Source organism: Ovis aries, chromosome 5 (genome assembly GCF_016772045.2).
Source record: "Ovis aries strain OAR_USU_Benz2616 breed Rambouillet chromosome 5, ARS-UI_Ramb_v3.0, whole genome shotgun sequence".
Classification (NCBI taxonomy): domain Eukaryota; kingdom Metazoa; phylum Chordata; class Mammalia; order Artiodactyla; family Bovidae; genus Ovis; species Ovis aries.
In genome coordinates, this window is record NC_056058.1 from 102,184,196 (window position 1) to 102,202,400 (window position 18,205).

The window sequence follows — 18,205 nt, forward strand, 5'->3', positions numbered from 1 at the left end:
TGTTTTGTTTATCTGAAAATTTTCTGAATGCTGTTTTTCCAAACTATTTTCCTGCTTTCCCTTTTTCTCTTTCATATTTAAGTGCTCTGCACATAACCAGGATATTAACATGATCTTAAATTTATGAACTATGTTATAATTAAAATATTTCTAATTGACACTCATCTCAGATATAGCACTGAATAAACTTTAAAATTTTAAGAAAGCAATTTCAGGTATGTATGACTATTACATTTTGAAAATTAATGAAGATTTTGACAAGAGTTTGCCACTATTTCAGGGTCAAAAACACAGGCAAATCTTGCATGTAGTGAAAAAGTGCATTAATGGAAAAGAAGTGGCAGGTTTTTAAGGTTACATTTTGTGGAAATTCTAATACTGTTTTAAAAAGCTTGAATAAATAAACTATCAGAAACACATGTTTTCTCAGAGTTATTGCCTTCTTATAATCTACCAGTGTCAGTCTTAGCATACAAATTTGCATGATTTTCAAGCTCCTGTCATGAGCTACAAAATCACTGTGGACAGTGACTTCAGCCACAGGATTAAAAGTCACTTGTTTCTTGGATGGAAATCTGTGACAAATCTAGACAGTGTATTCAAAGCAGAGACATCACTTTGATGACAAAGTCCATCGTCTATGGATGTGAGAGTTGGACCACAAAGAAGATAGAGCACCAAAGAATTGATGCTTTTGAATTTTGGTGCTGGAGAAGACTCTTGAGAGCCCCTTGGACAGCAAGGAAATCAAACCAATCAAACCAACATACCCTGAATATTCACTGGAAGGACTGATGCTGAAGCTGAAGCTCCAGTACTTTGGGCACCTGATGTGAAGCGCTGACTCACTGGAAAAGACTCTGATGTTGGGAAAGGTTGACAGCTGGAAGAGAAGGCGGTGACAGAGGATAAAGTGGTCGGATGGCATCACCGACTCAATGGACATGAGTCTGAGGAATTTCTGGGAGATAGTGAAGAATAGCAAAATCTCTGGTGTGCTGCAGTCCCTGTGGTCACAAAGAATCAGACACAACTTAGAGACTGAACAACAAAAACAAGGGACTCTTGCTGCCTGGCCATAGGCATCAAGTGAATACTCATCTAACTGAATTATGAAGAAACATATCACTTCTTATATACACACGTGTGAAAAGGAGATGATCCAGACTGAAGCTCTTGATGCATTCTCACCGCCCTTCCTCACCGCAAAGGGGCCCATCAGAGCTCACCACGTGGGCTGTGGTGCCTAGGGTGGGAGTGGTTGGTTGGGAGACAGTTGGTGGTCAGTATGGGATTTTTAGTATATTTATGAGAGATGGTGAGATTACTCCAGACTGCTTTTATAAAGAAATTGGAGATTGGCATATCTATCTAGCCCAGCAAATGTGGAGGTTCTAATCATTTGGTGGCAGCAATACATCCCATTTTGTTAGACTTTCAGGGAAATCATTGTGTCCAAAGTGGTCAAGGATCAAGTCTGGGCAGTGTGGTGGTCTGGACTGAGAGATACAGGTAGGTGTGTCTCTCTGCCCTAACTGATCAGAATCTCTAGTTCGCTTTGATGATCAGAGTAGTCCGCCCACTAGGTTACTGTGTGTAGAGTTGCTTCAGTGGTGTCCGACTCTTTGTGATCTATGGACTGTAGACTTCCAGGCTTCTCTGTTTATGAGATTTCCCGGGTAATAATACTGGAGTTGGTTGCCATTTTCTTCTCTAGGGTATTTTCCTGGACCAGGGATTGAACTTGCATCTCCTGCATTAGTAGACAGATTCTTTACTGCTGAGCCACAAGGAAAGCCCCAGTAAGAGTGTGGTTTGCATAAAATGTTGGAAAAAAAAAAAAAAAAAAAAACCAAAGTAAGTGAATGACTCAGAATTTAACAGATTACACTGACTTTTTCCCCCTATTCAAGAAAAGTAAAACACACACACACAAGAACTTGTCTTCTAGCTTTAGGACGCATGAAAGTGAAAGTGAAATCTCTCAATCCTATCCAACTCTTTGCGACCCCATAGACTGTAGCCTACCAGGCTCCTTGGTCCATGGGATTTTCCAGGCAAGAATACTGGAGTGGGTTGCCATTTCCTTCCCCAGGGGATCTTCCTGACCCAGGGATCAAACCCAGGTCTCCTGCATTGTAGGCAGACGCTTTAGGACGCATAGCTGCAGCTAAACATATACAGTAGAATGAAGAGTATCAGGGATATGGCCGTTTATTGATATATTCCATATGCTACTATACTTACTAGTCAGATACACACATATATTGGATGCTTTGCTATGTTTATTTAAACCAAGCATTTGAAGAAATGAGTGAAAGACAGAAGACTTTCCAAGCACAGCATCATTGTGAGGCTTCCCCTTTGATTATTTTCTGTATAGTCATTTATCCTGTGGTTAGACATATGAATAGTTGCTTAGTTCAGTTCAGTTCAGTCGTGTCTGACTCTTTGCAACCCCCTGGACTGGAGCATGCCAGGCCTTCCTGTCCATAACCAACTCCCGGAATCCACCCAAACCCATGTCCATCAATTTGGTGATGCCATCCAGCCATCTCATCCTCTGTCGTCCCCGTCTCCTCCTGCCCTCAATCTTTCCCAGCCTCAGGGGCTTTTCCAACGAGCCAGCCCGTTTTTCGAATATGTGCTGCTTACTAGTTCATCAGGGCCTCCCTGGCGGCTCAGAGGTTAAAGCGTCTGCCTCCGAAGTGGGAGACCTGGGTTCGATCCCTGGGTCAGGAAGATCCCCTGGAGAAGGAAATGGCAACCCACTCCAGTATTCTTGCCTGGAAAATCCCATGGATACAGGAGCCTGGTGGGCTACAGTCCATGGGGTTACACACACACACTGACACAGACATACACACACACACGTTGATTAAAATGCTGGATTTGTGCCCCTTCTATTGAATTAAAGATATTTTACAGTTTGTGGTCTTTTAGCTCACCATTTTATTTTCTTGTTCATCCCCTCATCATGCTTCTTGAATTGTATTTAAAATCAAATAGAGGGAATTGGATCAAGATGGCAGAGTAAGAGGATGTATGTCACCTTCCCTTACAAACACATCAAAAATCCATCTACACGTGGAAACAGAGAAGAATGTTTATACAATTAAACATACAATAAAAATCTCCTGACAACTCAGTAGTGTCAGGGAAAAAAAAGGCCAATGGTAGGGACCTACGCCCCAGGGATGGATCTATAAGGTCTACAAGTGGACCGTCACCTTGGGGAGTGAGAAGGTCAAGGCAGTCTGGGCACCCCACTTCTGGAGTCCAGCATGCAGAAGATGGTCCTCCTGGCCTGGTGAGAGATGATGAGATAGAAAGAAGGCTGGAGAAATCTAGACTCTGCTCCCCAGGAGGAACACGTGCAAACTTGCTGACAATCAGGGTGGAGAAAGCCTTGTGTTGTCAGTTGCCATCTTTCCAAATGTAGCCATCTGAAGGGGTGAACACCCCAGCCCTGCTCACTCCACGGCGAAGCTGGGCCTGGGATCAGGGCAGAGACTCAGTCAAGCTGCCCAGAGAGAGACTGGGGTGCCTGGTGGCCACTGCTAGATCAATGGGTGGTAAGTGTAGACACGGGGGGCCTTGCCAGCCTGTGGATCAGGTGGCACCGCAAAAGCATGCAGCAAGATGGTGCTGAATCTCAGGCAGCCAGGCCCTGGGGGAGGACTCATGCAGACAGGAGGAGACAGCCCTGAGGGCCTGGGGGGCAACGGGGGGGGGGGTGCACAAGGACCTGGTCAGCATTCTCGGGAGTGCTCAGTGGCTCCTCTCCCAGCAGAAGAGCCCGCCCTCCCCAGGCGGCACTGTGGCGTGAGACTGGGGGCAGATGGGTCCTGGGAAAAGTCTGCCACAGGGGAGGCCCCCATCTCTGGTGCAGCCTGGCAACCTCACTCCTGCAGCCACAACACCCCTACCCCCAGCCCTGGCCTATTCCACCCCATAGCCCTGTGCTAGATCTGGGATGAACACGGCAGAGAGGACAGCATAACCTTGGATGGCAGAACCAGGGTCTGCACACCGATGGCACCCAGGGCCTCTGTGACCACACAGACCTCACTTGCTTTAGCAACTGCCTTTGTGCAGCAGGGTACAGACTCAAGGGCTCGGACCATGATCAAACCTGACCCTCGTTGGGGAGCAGACCCCATGCCTGACAGGGTGGCAATAGCCACGGTGTGGAGAGGAAACCCCACCCCACATCAGCAGAAGCTATGGATACTACAATACCAACCACACCCACTTACAAGGGGAGAAGGGCCAGCTCACCTTGAGGAAGCACATGGCTGGGGTCCAAAACCAGCCCTCACACCAAAAAGATTGTACAAACACGGTCTACACAAGGATACTCCCACAGAACAATACCCCTTCCAGACCAAAGTTGGTAACTATTTCTCCTAAATTTACAGTGACACAGAAAGTTAAGAAAATGACAAATCAGAGAAGTACTCGGAATCAAAGAACCAGAGAAATCCCCTGAAAGAGCAAATCATGAAAAAGAGCTCACTAGTTTACTAGACCCTGAGTTCAAAAGCAGGTAGTAAAAATGGCAACTCAATTAAGAAAGATTATCAAGAGAATTGCAGAATACTATAATAAGGAACAAGAAACTATAAAGATGTTCCAATCAAAATTGGTTTAATTGCCATGATAAAAACCAACCTAGAAGCAATTATTAGAGGACCAAATGACAGAGAAGAATGAACAGGGGATCTGGAAGATAGAAGAATGGATATCACTGAATCAAGACAGCAGGCAGAGAGACAATTTTTAAAAAATAGCAATTTGGGGATCTAAGAGATAAAATGACCTGCCTCTTGAGAAACCTATATGCAGGTCAGGAAGCAACAGGAAGTTAGAACTGGACATGGAACAACAGACTGATTCCAAATAGGAAAAGGAGTACGTCAAGGCTGTATATTGTCACTCTGCTTATTTAACTTCTATGCAGAGTATATCATGAGAAATGCTGGACTGGAAGAAGCACAAGCTGGAATCAAGATTGCTGGGAGAAATATCAATAATCTCAGATATGGAGATGATACCACCCTTATGGCAGAAAGTGAAGAGGAACTAAAAGGCCTCTTGATGAAAGTGAAAGAGGAGAGTGCAAAAGTTGGCTTAAAGCTCAACATTCAGAAAACAAAGATCATGGCATCTGGTCCCATCACTTCATGGAAATAAATGAGGAAACAGTGGAAACAGTATCAGACTTTTATTTTGGGGGCTCCAAAATCACTGCAGATGGTGACTGCAGCCATGAAATTAAAAGACAGTTGGAAGAAAGTTATGACCAACTTAGATAGCTAAATATTCTAAGTTATGACCAACTTAGCATATTATTTTACCAACAAAGGTCTGTCTAGTCAAAGCCATGGTTTTTTGAGTAGTCATGTATTGATGTGAGAGATGGACTATAAAGAAAGCTGAGTGCTGAAGAATTGATGCTTTTGAACTATGGTGTTGGAGAAGACTTTTGAGAGTCCCTTGGACTGCAAAGAGATCCAACCAGTCCATTCTGAAGGAGATCAGTCCTGGGTGTTCTTTGGAAGGAATGATGCTAAAGCTGAAACTCCAGTACTTTGGCCACCTCATGAGAAGAGTTGACTCATTGGAAAAGACTCTGATGCTGGGAGGGATTGGGGACAGGAGGAGAAGGGGACAACCGAGGATGAGATGGCTGGATGGCATCACTGACTCAAGGAAGTGAGTCTGGATGAACTCTGGGAGTTGGTGATGGACAGGGAGGCCTGGCGTGCTGTGATTCATGGGGTCACAAAGAGTTGGACAAGACTGAGCGACTGAACTGAACTGAAATGAAGAGATAAAATAAAATCTGAAAACTACACATGATAGGGGAAGAAGAGAAAAAAAAAAAAGTGTTCAAAAATGTATTTGAAGAAATCATGGTTGAAAACTTCCCAAACCTAAATAAGAAAACAGATATCCAGGTACCAGAAGCACAGAGGATCCCAAACATGTTGAACCAAACAGATTCATACCAAGACAAATCATAATTCAAATCGCAAAAGTTAAAGAGAAGATTCTAAAGACAGTAAGAGGAAAACAAAATCAATTGTAGGGGAACCCCGATAAAGCTATCAGTTAATGACAGAAACTGTAGGCCAGAAGGGAGTATCGTGATATATTCAAAGTCTTGAAAGGGAAAAATCTGCTACCTAGGATACTTTACCTAGCAAGATTATGCAGTGGAGAAAAGACAGTCTTTTCAAAAAGTGATGTTGGGAAAGCTGGACAGCTGCATGTAAATCAAAGAAGTTAGAATACTTCCTAACTTCATTTGTACTTCCAGAAACAAAAGTGAGCTCAAAATGGTTTAAAGGTCAAACTTCAGACATGACACAATGAAAATCCTAGCAGAATACACAGGCAAGATATCGTGGAGATAAATCATGGCAATATTTTCTTAGATTAGTCTCCCCAGGCAAAAGAAATAAAAACAAAAGCAAGTAAATGGCACCTAATCAAATTTATAAGTTTTCACACAGCAAAGGAAACCATTAACCAAACAGAAAGACATCGATGGAATGGGAGAAAGTATTTGCAACTGATGTGACCAACAGGAGTTAATACCTTAAATATATAAACAGCTCATACAACTCGATATCAAATAAACAATACAGTCAAAAAGGGGCAGAGGACCTAAACAGATATTTTTCCAAAGAAATCCTAGATGGTCAACAGACACATGAAAAGATGCTTAACATCACTACTTAACAGAGGAATGCAAATCAAAACCACAATAAGGTATCACTTCACATGATCAGGGCTTCCCTGGTGGCTCAGAGGGTAAAGCGTCTGCCTGCTACGTGGGAGACCTTGGTTCGATCCCTGGGTCGGGAAGATCCCCTGGAGAAGGAAATGGCACCCCACTCCAGTACTCTTGCCTGGAGAATCCCATGGACGGAGGAGCCTGGTGGGCTACAGTCCACGGGGGTCGTGAAGAGTCGGACACGACTGAGCGACTTCACTTCACTTCACTTCACTTCTTCACATGGTCAGTCCAGTTCAGTTCAGTTCAGTCTCTCAGTCATGTCCAACTCTTCGCGACCCTATGGACTGCAGCACACCAGGCCTCCCTGTCCATCACCAACTCCTGGAGTTTACTCAAACTCATGTCCATGAAGTCGGTGATGCCATCCAATCATCTCATCCTGTCATCCCTTTTTCTCCTGCCTTCAATCTTTCCCAGCATAAGGATCTTTTCAAATAAGTCAGCTCTTCACATCAGGTGGCCACAGTATTGGAGTTTCAGCTTTAACATCAGTCCTTCCAATGAATATTCAGGACTGATTTTCTTCAGGATGGACTGGTTGGATCTCCTTGCTGTTCAAGGTACTCCCAAGAGTCTTCTCCAGCACCACAGTTCAAAAGCATCAATTCTTCGGCACTTAGCTTTCTTTTTTGTCCACCTCTCACATCCATAATGACTACTGGAAACACCATATGTCAGAATGGCTATAATGAAAAGCCTACAAATAATAAGTGCTCAGAGCCTGTGGAGTAAAGGGAACTCTCCTATACTGTTAGTGGAAATGGAAACTGCTGCAGCTACTATGGGAAATAGTTTGGAGGTCCTTTAAAAATCTAAAAATAGAGTTACCGTATGATTCAACATCATTCCCAGGCCTCGTTGTTTATCTGGAAAAATGAATACCCTAATTTGAAAGTATGCCTGCACCCCCAACATTCACAGCAGCACTGTTTACAATAGTGAAACATGAAAACAACTCAAATGTCCATTAGCCAATGATTAGCTTAATAAAATGTGACATACATCATCTGCTAGTGGGCATTTGCGTTCTTCCCATGTCTTTACTATTGCAAATAGTGCTGCTGTGAATGTTGGAATGCATGTATCTTTGAGAATTAGGGTCTTTGTTTTTCCAGGTGGATAACCAGGAGTGTATGCTGGATTGTATGGTAACTGTACTTTTAGATTTTTAAGGGACCTCCATACTGTTTTCCATAGTGACTGAATATATAGCTAGATAAACGAATCACTTTGCTCTATACCTGAAGCACAATATTGCAGTCAACTATAAATCAATAAAAACATCAAATAGACATTAAGCCTTATTTATTTTTCTTTATTTTCCTTTGAGAGTATGAGATAAAGTTAATAAGCACATAATCTCACACCCTGACATAAAGAGAAAGGTTTAGATAAGCCGTATGAGTTCCAGAAGTTTTAGAAAACAGGACTTTGGAGGTCATACAGAATTTATCTCTTTTCGTCTTAGCACAAGCAATTTTCTTTCATGAATTTATCGAATGTGAGAAAAAATAAAGTTCTAACTGTTACAGTCAGCTCCCCAACCGATTTGTAAGGCAATTTTGAGGCAGGTTTGTGTTCATTGCTTTTCAGGGTCTTACTAATTAAACCGTTTACCAGATACTGCTTTGAAGACTATATCAGTTCAAAGTACAATATTGGTATTAAAAGCCTTAACATTTCCACTTGGAAATAGGAAGACCAGAAAATCTGTTTGAAAATCCACAGGAATAGTGATCAAGACCCGAAAGAACTTTGGAATGGACAAGTGGAGAGGAACATCATTCTAGGTGATATACTCCAATCCAAAGACACTTAGGGAAGATTTTGATGCTGATAGTTTTTCAACAAAGTAACTCTGATGATGTCTATAGTAAACAGATTCATCTGGTAATTGGAGGCAAAACGAACCTCATTATGGAAATAAATCTACATTATTTTTGGTGCAATTGGATTGGGAAAACTTTGTAACAGTATATTGCTGTTCACAAAAGCAAAACAACTCAATTCATCCACTTGCAGAGGAAAATATTTTCTGTCCAGAAGTGGTAAGAGGGTTTAGCTGAGCTCTATAAATATTCCTGCCTGAATGTGAAGCTTGAAGCTTTAGTGTGAATGTGTGTGGTCCCACATGCACAGATGTCTGTGAACAGAGGAAAGAACCAGAGTCTAGCATTACTGAAGTAACTACTCAGCCAGTTCAGCTGAGTAGTTCAGTCGTGTCTGACTCTTTGCGACCCCATGGACTGCAGCACATCACGCTTCCCTGTCTATCACCAACTCCCGGAGTTTGCTCAAATTCATGTCCATCCAGTTGGTGATGCCATCCAATCATATTTCAGTAAGGTATAAAAATTCTAAAATGTATTTGAGAATTAGTGAGGAACCATCTATTTGTCTGTATTTACTCATAAAGCACAACTGATTAAAGCATTTGACGCTTAACAAGAGTTATTCTTAGAATTGTAATTTTTGAATTAGAGCATTAGAATCAAGGACAGTGCAAATATAGGGCACACTTATAAGACGGAAATGTCAACACATAGGTATATAGATGGTAAATACTTCAGAGTCCCTATTCATAAACTCAAAATATGCCTCTAAGATTCTTAAAAGCCAAAGGGAAATACATTTTATTGTGTGATTTTCTAGTCTTTCCTGACTTCCAGGTGGAAACGTTAAAGTTTTGGATATAAATATTATAAATATATATCAGACTACTGATATAGTCTTCAAAGCACATTGGGTTTATAATACTGCTTAATGTAATTAACCAGAGAATGAGAAACTGTCCCAAAGATATATAGAAAATGTCTCCCAAATTCTTCAGTCATCACTATCAATCCTGAAAATTCTCACAGTCCTATAGCTAAGCTAGGTGAAAACTTAAGAAGTATTATTTGTGTCAATGAAATCAAAACCGATCTGAAAGAATATGGACATTGTTTTAAAGCCTGAATGCATTGGACGAACCAAAGTCAGTCAAGAGGAGCAAAACTCCATGGTTCCATTCAGAAAAGATAATATAGGTAAATCAAGTAGTCTATACGTCTAAGCCACTAGGATCTCCCCACTCAAAGCATCAGAGATACTTATGATTGAGCCACAAGACACTGCCATGTTGGCCCAAATCAAAAGTAAATGGGAAACGAAACTGACTGGTGCTGAGACATTCCCTCCTTCCAAAGCCCTTGACTCCTGCTTCTAGTCCACCTTGGCCTCAGATAGTCTACAAAAGTAATGATCAGTGGTGCAGCTGGAGCTCCTTGTCTCTCAGGGGGATTCAAAGGCCCTAATCACCTTATTCTGAGTACAGTGAGGAATTCTAGGAAAGGGAGGGACTCAAACTGTGCGGTTCTATTAATTACAGACACCGAGTCACCGCTGGGCCTGCTCTTGTTGTGTCTGACTCTTTACGATCCCCAGGACTCTAGCCAATCTGCCCCTTTGTCCATGGGATTTCCCAGGTAAGAATACTGGGGTGGGTTTCCATTTCCTCCTTCAGGGGATCTTCCTAACACAGGTGTCTTCTGCGTCTCCTGCATTGCCAGGAAGGTTCTTTACCACTGAGCCACCGAGGGGGGAACTAAAATTTAGCTGGTGGATTTGAGATAAGAGTCACAGCAGGGAAGAGAACCTGAAGCCATCTTGTGCGTGAAAGGGAAAGTGTCCAACTCGTGTCCAACTCTTTGTGATCCCATGGACTGTACAGTCCATGGAATTCTCCAGGCCAGAATACTGGAGTGGGTAGCCTTTCCCTTCTTCAGGGAATCTTCCCAATCCAGAGATTGAACCCAGGTCTCCCGCATTGCAGGTAGATTCTTCATCAGCTGATCCACAAGGGAAGCCCAAGAATACTGGAGTGGGTAGCCTATCCCTTCTCCAGCGGGTCTTCCCAACCCAGGAATTGAACCAGGGTCTCCCCCATTGCAGGCAGATTCTTTACCAACTGAGCTATCCAGGAAGCCCTTCTTGTGCATAAAGTGAAGTCGCTCAGTCCTGTCCAACTCTTCGCGACCCCATGGACTATAGCCCACCACTCTCCTCCATCCATGGGATTTTCCAGGCAAGAGTACTGGAGTGGGTTGCCATTTCCTTCTCCAGGGAATCTTCCTGATGCAGGGATCAAACCCGGGTCTCCAACATTATAGACAGATGCTCTACTGTTTGAGCCACCAGGGAAGTCTTGTGTGGGGACCTTTAGAAAGAGTCATGCACTATTGTGACTTCTGCTGAATTTTTAATTGTGATCAACGTTTTACATGCTTGTAATAAGAATGTTCATAAAGGTCAGAAGGGATCCTTCTGATTGGAAATAATTTAATGTGAAGAAGTTGGTGGGATATGTAAATCACTTCCAAACCACCACCCTGTCCCTTCTCTGATGGTCCAACAAAAGTAATATAGAATGCCAGGGAGAGAAGGGGAAAACACAGCCTTGATTAGTACTTAATATCAGCAGGAATAACCAGAGATGAAATATTTCAGCACAACCATCATGATGCCAGTGAAAAATGCTCATGGGATCTGAAGACTTAAAATAGGTTACTGTCAACTGAATTTAGTTGTTTCACTCACAGATGAACTATTCCAGAAATTGTGACCATAACACCCAGGTTAATGGCACTTGGTATGCAATCTTAGACATTGTGAACAACATTTTTATGTCCTACCAGTATCTGAGGACCAAGACCAATTTCCATTCATGTGTCAAGTCCTCTAATAAAGGACCGCAGCAGTTTTCAAGGGGTAAGGATTACTGTATTTTCTTTCACACCAGAAAGCAAGGGTTAAGGAATGTTTAAGTGAAGGTTAAAAGACATACTAGCATTAAACTGAGGATTTTTCATAGAAAGATTGTAAGGAATTGAAATGGGAATAACTTTCTCACTCTGCTATTACTCCTATCTAATGTTGCTGCCATGTAACAGCTAAAATCATCTTGAGAACTGCCTCATCCAGTATCCCCATAATTTGGCAAACAATAGTGTGACTGAACGACTTCACTTTCACTTTTCACTTTCCTGCCTTGGAGAAGGAAATGGCAACCCACTCCAGTGTTCTTGCCTGGAGAATCCCAGGGACAGCGGAGCCTGGTGGGCTGCCGTCTGTGGGGTCGCACAGAGTCAGACACGGCTGAAGCGACTTAGCAGCAGCAGCAGCAGCAGCAGTGCCAATACAAGACTCAGAAGACCTAGGTCCTCTGCTCAATTCTATCATTTACTAGGTGTGTGAATTTGAGGGAAAATCTTCCTCTGTTTTGTCTCATTTTTTCCCATTTATAAAATGAACTCTTATAGGCCCTTCATACTTGACAATAATGAAACTTTCTGCTATTGAACTTAAGTCACACTTAGCCTTCAGAAATTTCCCTTCCAGAGAAGACTTTGTTTCCTCTTGTGTACCTTACTTTGCTTCTCTTGTTTAGAATAGGGGAGAGAGAGAGAAAGAGAGAGAGACAAAGGGAGGTCTTAAGAGAGAAAGGCAGAAGTCAGCGACAAACAGCAGCTCAGCAGGGCAGGGATGAGCAGAACATCAGTAAAGTACAGGTTCTAAAATAGGCAAAGGTGGGTTTAAATCCTGGATTTCTACACACAGATTTACATGGCTTATGCAAGCTACTTAATTTTCAAGATATCTGTTTTCTCATTCAATCTGTTGAGAGGCTAATCCTTAGCATACAAGACTGTTGTACAGATTAAATGTGCAGCAATGTCACGAGGTTGAAGAAGGCATGTCTGCTTCCCGCAGGGGACAAATACATTTGAATGACTGAAATAAGGAACGTTGAGCATTTTCATCCCGTCAGCCTCAGGATAACTTGGTTATCCCACCTCATCTCTTGAAAATATCAGACTTAGAGTGGGTATTAGATAAGACAGTTCTCTTACTAATATTAATATATTTAATAATAGAAATAGTGGAGTGATGTCAACTATTAAGACTGAAGAGAAAAACAAAGCCTAGAATATGATGATTTCTGTGTGATAAAATAATTGTTGAAAGAAAATTAACTTTTAAATTTATATTAAAAGTAAGAGGATAACAGGAAAGAAATGGCTGTTGCTCAAGTATGTTGTAATGCTATTAAATGATATGAATTGGGGTAATGCAATTCAGTTCACATTGTGCTAGCTATTTATAAGAGTGGTTATAGTTATATTGTAAGTTGTATAATTAATGTCAGAAAGAGAAGATTGATATTCAAGGAAGTTGAAATTTTAAAGTGGATACTGCACTTCTCCATGTGTCCATGTTTTATATACATTGTATAAAACCTGATAATAAACTATTCAAATCATGGGTTTCTTTTGCAATTTAAATGGGATAAAGTTCCAATAATCATGTCAGTAACAAAATAAAAGAGACTCTAAAGTTTCCAAGAATCCCAGAAACCACAAGCGATTTATCTCCAAATACTAAGACAAATCTAATATTTACTTCATGAGGTTCTGGTGACAATGAATGATGTAATACACGTCAGGTATTGGTAATAGTGCTGACACAGTACGAACTTACTTGGTGTTATTTATTGATATGTTTGATATGACTTATAAATCCTTATCTATAGTTTCTGAGAAGTAATGAAGAATAGATGAGGTATTTCATGTCAGAATGTGAGTTAACATGACAATTTTTTTCATTTTTTTAATTGAAGGATAATTGCTTTACAGAATTTTGTTGTTTTCTGTCAAACCTCAACATGAATCAGCCATAGGGATACATACATCCCCTCCCTCTTGAACCTCCCTCCCATCTCCTCCCCATCCCACCCCTCTAGGTTGATACAGAGCCCCTGTTTGAGTCCTCTGAGTCATACAGCAAATTCCCGTTGCCTATCTATTTTGCATATGGTAATGTAAGTTTCCATGTTACTCTCTCCATACATCTCACCCTCTCCTCCCCCCTCCCCCATGTCTATGTCTGTTTCTCCATTGCTGCCCTGCAAATATATTCATCAATACCATCTTTCTAGATTCCATATATATACATTAGTATACAATATTTCTTTTTTCTATTTCTGACTTATTTTATCCTGTATAACAGTGTCTAGGTTCATCCATCTCTTTAGACTTGCTCAAATTCATTCCTTTTTATGGATGAGTAAAAATACACATATTCCATTGTATATATGTATTACTATGTCTTTATCTGTTTATCCATTTGCTGTATGGCTCAGGAAACTAGAACAGGACCTCTGTATCAACCTAACTTATACACTAATGAATCTGAGGTTGATAGCCACAAAAAAAAATAATGAATATGTTTATAGAATATAACCTATACTATAAAAGTTATATAACTACAAATTTGGACATCTTTAGGTTTTCATTAGCCTATAAAAGGCATGACATAGTTGTCATTTTGAGTATAGGGTAGTGGTCCAAATGATGCCTCTGAAGTCAGACGATAAAAATTCAATCTCTAGCTCCACTGATATTGAAAAGCATTGCAGCTAGTAAACAATAAATCTACTGGTCCCTCAGTATCATCATCTATGATATGAAAGCAATACAGGTACCTACTAAATTTTCCAGTGAGATTTAAAACAGTGCCTGGCATAGAAGTATGCTGTAAACAGAAACTTTTTGGTTACTTTTCAGAACTACTATGAAATATTTTGATAAAGTTCCTCTAGATTTTTGTAGATAGGACTAGAAGTGACACTCCTTTTTAAATTTCAGTATTCATAATCCCAGCCTTTGCCTTCCAATTAATTGTAAATTACTCACAGATAAGCAGATGACATCACCATTAGGGCAGAAAGTGAAGCGGAACTAAAGAGCTTCTTGATAAAGGTGAAAGAGGAGTGAAAAAACTGACTTAAAACTCAACTTTTGCTTTATCACAACGGGTTTGCTGCCAGGACACATGTGTTGTGAAAACCACCCTTCAGTTCAGTTCAGTTCAGTTCACTTCAGTCGCTCAGTCATGTCCGACTCTTTGCGACCCCATGAATTGCAGCACGCCAGGCCGCCCTGTCCATCACCAACTCCTGGAGTTCACCAAAACTCATGTGCATCAAGTCAGTGAGGTCATCCAGCCATCTCATCCTCGGTCGTCCCCTTCTCCTCCTGCCCCCAATCCCTCCCAGCATCAGAGTCTTTTCCAATGAGTCAACTCTTCTCATGAGGTGGCCAAAGTACTGGAGTTTCAGCTTTAGCATCATTCCTTCCAAAGAAATCCCAGGGCTGATCTCGTTTAGAATGGACAGGTTGGATCTCCTTGCAGTCCAAGGGACTCTCAAGAGTCTTCTCCAATACCATAGTTCAAAAGCATCAATCCTTTGGTGCTCAGCTTTCTTCACAGCCCAACTGTCACATCCATACATGACCACAGGAAAAACCATAGCCTTGACTAGATGGACCTTAGTCGGCAAAGTACTGTCTCTGCTTTTGAATATGCTGTCTAGGTTGATCATAGCTTTCCTTCCAAGGAGTAAGTGTCTTTTAATTTCATGGCTACAGTCACCATCTGCAGTGATTTTGGAGCCCCCCAAAATAAAGTCTGAAACTGTTTCCACTGTTTCCCCATCTATTTCCCATGAAGTGATGGGACCAGATGCCATGATCTTCATTTTCTGAATTTTGAGCTTTAAGCCAACTTTTTCACTCTCCTCTTTCACTTTCATCAAGAGGCTTTTAGTTCCTCTTCACTTTCTGCCAGAAGGGTGGTGTCATCAGCATATCTGAGGTTATTGATATTTCTCCGGGCAATCTTGATTCCAGCTTGTGTTTCTTCCAGTCCAGCGTTTCTCATGATGTACTCTGCATAGAAGTTAAATAAGCAAGGTGACAACATACAGCCTTGATATACTCCTTTTCCTATTTAGAACCAGTCTGTTGTTCCATGTCCAGTTCTAACTGTTGCTTCCTGACCTGCATACAGATTTCTCAAGAGGCAGGTCAGGTGGTCTGTATTCCCATCTCTCTCAGAATTTTCCACAGTTTCTTGTGATCCACACAGTCAAAGGCTTTGGCATAGTCAGTAAAAGAGAAATAGATGTTTCTCAGGAACTCTCTTGCTTTTTCCATGATCCAGCGGATGTTGGCAATTTGATCTCTGGTTCCTCTGCCTTTTCTAAAACCAGCTTGAACATCTGGAAGTTCACAGTTCACGAATTGCTGAAGCCTAGCTTGGAGAATTTTGAGCATTACTTTACTAGCATGTGAGATGAGTGCAACTGTGCAGTAGTTTGAGCATTCTTTGGCATTTTCTTTCTTTGGGATTGGAATGAAAACTGACCTTTTCCAGTCCTGTGGCCACTACTGAGTTGTCCAATTTGCTGGCATATTGAGTGCAGCACTTTCACAGCATCATCTTTCAGGACCTTAAACCTAAGCAAAATCAAGAAAGGAAAAAACCCACATCAACATTATTGTCATTGGGCACGTAGATTCAGGGAGGTCTACCACGACTGGCCAGCTGGTCTACAAACGTGGTGGGATCAACAGAGAACAGTGGAAAAGTTTGAAAAACAGGCTTCCAGGATGGAAGGGCTCCTTCAAGTACGCCTGGGTCTTGGACAAACTGAAAGCTGACCGTGCATGGTATCACCATTGCTCTCTCTCCCTGTGGAATTCTGAGACCAGCAAGTGCTGTGTTACCATCATTTACGCCCCTGGACACAGAGACTTCATCAAAAACGTGATTACAGGCACTTCCCAGGCTGACTGTGCTGTCCTACTGTTGCTGCTGGAGCTGGTGAATTTGAAGCTGGCATCTCCTAGAGTTGGCAGACCCGTGAGCACGCCCTTCTGGCTTGCACTCTGGGTGTGAAACAACTAATTGTTGGAGTTAAAATGGATTCCACGGAGCCACCCTACATCCAGAAGAGACACGAGGAAATTGTTAAGGAAGTCAGCGCCTACATTAAGAAAATTGGCCGCAGCCCCAACACAGTAGCTTTTGTGTCAGTTTCTGCCTGGAATGGTGACAACATGCTGGAGCCAAGCGCTAACAGGCCATCATGGTTCAAGGGATGGAAAGTCACCCGTAAGGATGGCACCGTCCAGGGTGCCCATGGACCACCCTGCTTGAAGCTCTGGAATGCATCCTGCCACCAACTCACCCAACTGATAGACCCTTGCGTTTGCGCCTCCAGGATGTCTATAAAGTTGGTGGTATTGGTACTGTCCCTGTGGGTCACATGGAGACTGATGTTCTCAAACCTGGCATGATGGTCCCCTTTGCTCCAGTCAATGTAACAACTGAAGTGAAGTCTTCAGAAATGCACCATGAAGCATGGAGTGAAGCGCTTCCTGGGGACAATGTGGGCTTCCATGTCAAGAACGTGTCTGTCAAAGATGTTCGTCATGGCAACATGGCTGGTGACAGCAAAAATGACCCACCAATGGAAGCCGCTGGCTTCACAGCTCAGCTGATTATTTTGAACCATCCAGTGCAGGATATGCATCTGTGCTGGACTGTCACACAGCTCACATTGCTTGCAAATTTGCTGAGCTGAAGGGGAAGCTTGATCATTGTTCTGGAAAAAGCTGGAAGATGGCCCTAAATCCTTGAAATCTAGTGATGCTACCATCATTGATATGGTTCCTGGCAAGCCCATGTGTGTCGAGAGCTTCTCTGACTTCCTCCCCTGGGCTGTTTTGCTGTGCGTGACATGAGACAGACGGTCACTGTGGTTGTCAGCAAAGCAGTGGGCGAGAAGGCAGCTGGAGCTGGTGAGGTCACCAAGTCTGCCCAGAATGCTCAGAAGGCTAGATTAATGTTATCCCCAATACCTGCCACCCCAAGTCTTAATCCATGGCTGAAGAACGGACTCAGAACTGTTTGTCTCAGTTGGCCATTTAAGTTTAATAGCAAAAGACTGGTTAATAACAATGCATTGTAAAACCTACAGAAGGAAAGGAGAGTAATTTTGTGGACCATACGTTTTGTGTGTGGCAGTTCAAGTTATTAGTTTTTAAAATCAGTACTTTTAAATGAAAACAACTTGACCAAAAATCTGTCACAGAATTTGAGACCCATTAAAAGCAGTTTAATGAGAAAACAAAACAAAACAAAACTCAACCTTCAGAAAACTAAGATCATGGCATCCAGTCCAATCACTTCATGGCAAATAGATGGGGGGAAAGTAGAAACAGTGACAGACTTTTATTTTGAGGGGCTCCAAAATCACTGCAGATGGTGACTGCAGCCATGAAATTAAGAGATATTTACTCCTTGGAAGAAGATCTATGACAAACTTAGACCACATATTTTTTAAAAAGCAGAGACGTTATTACTTTGCTGCTGCTGCTGCTAAGTCACTAGACGGCAGCCCACCAGGCTCCACTGTCCCTGGGACTCTCTAGGCAAAAACACTGGAGTAGGTTTCCATTTCCTTTTCCAATGCATGAAAGTGAAAAGTGAAAGTGAAGTCACTCAGTCATG

General features: G+C 42.1%; 1 pseudogene; it reads left to right on the plus strand.

Annotated features, from left to right (window-relative positions):
* Window positions 1–4,035: 4,035 nt before the first annotated feature.
* LOC101106261 (elongation factor 1-alpha 1-like) lies at window positions 4,036–17,663 on the plus strand (annotated as a pseudogene).
* Window positions 17,664–18,205: the final 542 nt, after the last annotated feature.